Source organism: Tauraco erythrolophus, chromosome 12 (genome assembly GCF_009769465.1).
Source record: "Tauraco erythrolophus isolate bTauEry1 chromosome 12, bTauEry1.pri, whole genome shotgun sequence".
In the NCBI taxonomy this organism is placed as follows: Eukaryota; Metazoa; Chordata; class Aves; order Musophagiformes; family Musophagidae; genus Tauraco; species Tauraco erythrolophus.
In genome coordinates, this window is record NC_141476.1 from 10,977,064 (window position 1) to 10,982,724 (window position 5,661).

The window sequence follows — 5,661 nt, forward strand, 5'->3', positions numbered from 1 at the left end:
GCCAGCCCTCACCTGCCGGCGCTCAGGGGCGGCCCGGAGCTGCGTGCGCGGCGGAGGCCGGATGGAGCCGCTCCTCCGCACCGGGCGGCGCTCGCCGCGGGCCCCCGCCGCACCGCCCAGCCCTGCCCGCGCGGGGCCCGGCCCGCCCGGCGCCTGCAGCGGAAGCGGCGGCGGAAGCGCTACGGCGGCCGCGCGGGGCCGGGCGGAAGCGACCGCCCGGCGGCGCGAGCCCGCGTGCGCACTCCGGTGAGGGGCGGAACCGAGCGGAGCGGCGCGGAGCGGAGCGGGCACGATGTCGGGCCGAGAGGGTAAGGCCGGGCCCGGGGCCGCCCGCGCCGCGCGGCCGCCCGGCGCTCACTGTCTGCTCTGTCCCCGCAGGCGGGAAGAAGAAGCCGCTGAAGCAGCCCAAGAAGCAGTCGAAGGACCTGGACGAGGTAGGGCGGCGGGCGGGCCCCGGCCCTGGCGGCACCGGACCGGCATCGCTGCGCTCTGGCCCGGGCCGCGGCCCCTGCGTGCGGCGGGGCTGCTCTCCGCTCCGGGCGGCCCTTCAGCGCGGCTCGCCGTAGCAGTACGCGCTTTGCGGAGCGTCTTCCTGACGGTGAAACGCGGCCGCACGGCACCGGGAGGCGATGCGCTCCCTTCCGGTTTTCCCTTTTTTTTTTTTTTTTTTGCTGACGTCCCGTCTGCCTCCTTGGCAAACGCGGCAGTGTCGGCTAACGGAGGGGTCCGGTGCCACGGGGAAGGCTGGAACGTCCTCGCCAAAGCAGCGGGATGCGATGGGAAGTCCAAGGAATTAACGTGCTCCCAAGAGGCTATAGGACAGGACACAAAAAACAGGGATTAGCAGGTAGTTTAAATATATTAGGTAGTAACGTGTCTTGTGTTAGAGATGCCTCAACGTGAGGGCTCAGAGTATGGGTGTAAGCTGTAATTCCTAAGAATCATGGAGGATGGATGAGGCACCAGTGATAGGAAAAAGACAAATATGATGTCCCTCTGAAAAAGGAAAAAAAAAAAAAAAAATTCATTGTTTTCTAAGTAAGCTTTATTGTTAGAGAAATGGTAAAACCAATAAAGTGCTTACAAGCCCCCAAGTTCTAATAGCGTCAAAAGAGAGGAAATTCTGCTCTGTGCATGAGGAGAAAAGCAGCAGATGTGAGGTTCTCCATGGCAGCTCGTGTGACATTCTCAAACGCGAGGCAGGCACAGGCCCTGGGAAGGCGATGGAGGTGAGCGTGCCGCTTGCTGGACTGCCACACGCCGAGAGCAGCTGCTGACAACGCAGTGTCTGACTGCAGGGCGCATCTCGTGGGGCTTTGCGAAGCTTTGTCTTTGATGGAAGTCTGAGTAATGTTTTGATTAGTGCCATGGTTGGCTCGTTGACTGACTGACAATAGAGCTTATTCTCTTTGTAGAAAACAGAAAATTTGGAGGGGCCACAGACTGTCAGAGGACGAGACTAGTGGTCAAATTAGTCTTAAGAAATTGGAGAAAGTTTGAAAAAAATTGATTATTTTAATTAAGTATGTATACTTAGTCCCTTTCTTTGCTAAGACTAATCAACTTATAAAATACAAGGAGAACACCCGGCTAAACTCCAGGTCTACCTGAAAGGATTTGAGACTTAGATCATGCACTGAACACAAACCTGCAAAATCAGGTGTTGCAAAAGAAGAAAATCATACAAGATGTATAAACACAATCCTGTGTGTCAAACACAATGTAAAAATATTTCTTTTCCTCCCAGCACTGCAAAACTGCAAGCACTTGAGGGCAACACATTGCAAGAAGAAAAAAACACAGGAGTGGATAAATGGGAGGGATTGATTTACTAGGAAAGACACATTAGTCTACAGGGAAAAAAAAACAGTGGAAAAGCTGGAGAGAGAAACAGACTATTCTGTTATGTGTGGGGTCGGTTGGGGAAGTAAGAGGCTTACGTTGCAGCAAGAGAAGGCTTGACTTAAGAGGAAAACTTTCCAGTTATAAAGGTGGTTGAGCCATGGACTGGATTGGCGAAGAATCTATAGAATCTCAGCTGTCAAGGTCCTCAGTTTAGTTACCCCAAATCCTGAGTGCCGGGGAAAAGACTGTGGTCCCTTTCCGCCTTAATGTCTCTGAGGAATATGTGTCTGAGGGACAGAGTGTGCCAGAGCTCCGAATCTGGAGGCCATTCTAGCAGGGATGCTCAACAGCTGGCTTGCCTGTACAGTTTGCCAGATGTCATGTTAGATTTCTTGGAACTAACACAGATGTATTAAACATGGTGAAAATAGTGATGTGTGCATGGAAGGATTTTTTCAAAATTAATGCTTTTTTTTTAGGTAAAAACAACCTTTTTTTCCTTACATCCTATATAATCTGAGTTTTACTGCTGGACTGCGCTTGTGCGCTAGGCTCCCAGTATCCCTGGTGGCGTATTATGAATGGTTTTAGTGCAAACATCTATCATTCAGAGGGCAGAATGAGATTATGCCATAGGAAATGGTACTTGTTTAATTTCAGAAAGATCAAAGTTAAAAGTTTAAACCATTGTGCTCTGGTACAGCAGAAGAACTTTGCTTATTTAGTTGCATTCAGCCCTCTTGCATCAGTTCAGTCAGGTTGTTATTGCTGCTAGAACATTACATTTGTTTCTCATTGCTTGTCAGTTGTTTCTGAGTTTTCTGGGGGAGGAGATGTTAACAAACACTTGTTCTTTTCTTCAGACAGATCTGGCATTTAAACAAAAGCAGAAGGAGGAGCAAAAGAAACTTGAGGAGATGAAAGCAAAGGCTGCTGGAAAAGGGCCCCTCAGTAAGTGAGGTGCCATACTGATAGGAAAATGGAGGGCTTCAAAACTTTAATGTTTTTGCTTGACAAACATAAAAAGGCATGTACTTCTGGCTTATTTAACATACACCAGTAAGTCAATGGCAGGTGCAGATAATTAATAAATAGAGGCTAATTTTTTTTTCTTTCTTTCATTATGCAATTTCATCCCCAAATTACTGATGCGGGTTCTGGTTTAGCAGGCGTAACAGTGTGTCTGGCGTGGTAGCCTACTCCAGTGGGATGGTGCAGAGACATTTCTACTCTCATTTTAGCACACCGTTCTTTTCTTTTCAGGTATATTACATGTAGGCTTTGCCACAGATCTGAAAGTTTAACAAGTCCAGTACTTGTTCTCTTAGAGGGTGAATTTCTTGAAAAGCAGTAGATTCCTGGCAGAAAAAAAAAGTGACTGGAAATTAGTCTGGCTTCAACCCTTTTGCCTAAGTGACTGTAAGGTACGAGGTGTCACGGAAGAAAGTCTGCAGGGCGCATCTTGATGGTGCACCGAGCCTTGTCTGTCTCAGACAGCAATGGTAGGAGGCAGTGTTACCGTGAGCGTGTGCACTGCCTTGTACTCCTCCAGCATTTGCAATGATCGGATTACAGATGTTAATGGGTGCACCCCGCCTTTTCCCTCGAGGTGTTTGTGACCTGTGGTCCATTAATTTGACTAATCACTTGTTCTGTGAAGAGCATTAAACTTCCCTTTAGGAAAGGTCCCAAAAAGACCTTTCCAGCAATCCCATAGCAACTTTGTTTCACTAACAACCTTTGCTATGGAATCTTCTCCCATGCTGTTTGAAAATACAAAGTCCCCTAGATTCACTTTATCCATACGCTTAATGATAACCTCAGAATTCCAGCAGGTCAGAGAGGAAGGATTTACTGTTTACAGAAGTCCTGTTAACTTTCACAAGGCTGTGTTTATCCTTTTGCTTTATTACAGACTCTGTTATGTTTTCAGAGCTCAAGGTCAGACTTACTTGTCTGTAGTTCCCCAGTTCTTTATAGAACCATTTCTGTACCTGGGAGCTATGCTGACAGTTGGAGAGTCCTTTGACGTAGTGGCTGTAATGATAAGTTTCAAACCTTAGCCAGCAGTTCTGCATTTTCACATTAGAGCTTGTCAGTGCTCTTAGAGGGCATGCCGTCCAGTCCCACTGACTTGGGATGTTTCTTGTTTGTTTATCTCAAATTGATCTAGCTTCTCTGATTTACTGGTGTACAAAAAACATGCTGGCTGTGGGACTCAGAATGTCTTTGGTGTTAACAGACCAATGTAAAACAATTCACTGAGCCTCTCTTCTCTGTCCGTACCATCTTAAACTTGTTCTGTGTAGAGTGCTTCAGCTTACAGATTTCTTCATAGTTCTTTCCCGCCGTTATTCTGCCTTTTTCTAGACTGAATTTCATTCATCTGGTCCTTGCCCAATGCTTGCCAAAGCAGATAGTGATTATTATGTTACTGTGGGAGGGCTAGACTATTCCCAAGAGCCTCAGCAAGGCGGTGTTTTTCCTTGTTAAAAAGAGATGTTTCTACAGGGCTAGGGGTGTTAGAACCATATCGCGGTGCAAAGTCTGTTGTTGATCATCAGCCCTTGCAGCCTGTCTTGCTGGAGCCTTGCTGTTTTTTCCTTTCCACTGGTCATACACGACACATGCTGTAAAAAACAGCATTTACAAAAAATGCCACACTTGTTGCTAATATATTGTGTTCTTTCACCCTGCTTTAGTCTCTTCAGTAATAGGGACTGCAGAGAACAGATAATTCCAGAAAACTGGAATTCTCATCATTCCAGTTTACATCACCTGCTTCTGTAAAGCTTTGATCCCAGCTGGGGGCTCTGGTTGCTGTAGCGATACCGATGCTTTTATTTCCTTAACCTTGAATTTAGTCTGGCCAGACTATACTCCTGCTGTATAAGAAATAAATAATGGAGGGTGTCCATGGAGGAACAAAGGGATTGTTGAAATATGTAGTTCTCTTGTAGATTCATAGAACATATTTGGTTCCAGGAGAAACTTGGTTTCTAATGTTAAGTAGGTTATTCATTCAGAGTAGAGTATGTGAGATCACAAACAGAGAACAGTAACACATGCAAAACCAATTCACCCATGGGGATCTGAGTTGTACGGGCAGTCTAGTGGGGATTTGATTTTATGAGGAACTAAATTTGTAGCTAAGCTCTGTAACAGTTGTCTAACTAGTTGTGTTGTTTCTTTTGGCAGCCAGCGGTGGAATAAAGAAGTCTGGCAAAAAGTAGTTTGTTCAAACTCCAGGGTAAGAAGCGATCGAGTTACTCAATGGATCTGCAGGCTTCAGAGAGTCATGAAAACTCACTACCATTTGGGAAACATTGTACATTTTGTTTAGTCAGAATAAATCTTTTTTGTTAAGATGTAATATTTTCTCTCTTTACCTTTAGGTTTTGTTTTAAAAATGGCATTACGGTTTTATACTGGAAATGAAACTTTTACTGAAGACCACTTGTGACCTTACGCAGCCCGAGTGCATCTGCTGGTTTGGTAGTCATTTGTGAGACTAAATTTCAACTTTGCTCTGTTTTTGACAATAAGAGTCAGGGCCTGAGCATTAAAACCTGCAGATTTAATCCGGAGGTTTAGGTTTCGCTGCAGTTGTCCAAGATGTGGCTGTATCAGCGCATGCTCTCCTACAAGCTGGAAGTTTTCTCTGAACAAAAGGTTGAGTTATACTTCCATTGTCAGCAAAGCGGTCGCCTAAGGGTCAACCACTATCCGAAACAATATTCCTCTTCACATTACTACTTAGGTACGCTGTGGTGCTCTGCCCTATAGTCCTAGTGGCTGCTGAACATACACTTGCCT

The 5,661-nt window shown here is 46.3% G+C and overlaps 1 long non-coding RNA gene across 1 annotated transcript; it reads left to right on the forward strand.

Annotated features, from left to right (window-relative positions):
- Window positions 1-267: 267 nt before the first annotated feature.
- Window positions 268-5,218, forward strand: LOC104374361 (uncharacterized). Its single transcript, XR_015222479.1, has 4 exons — window positions 268-308; window positions 379-434; window positions 2,709-2,796; window positions 5,044-5,218. It is a non-coding gene; the product is annotated as an uncharacterized LOC104374361 (long non-coding RNA).
- Window positions 5,219-5,661: the final 443 nt, after the last annotated feature.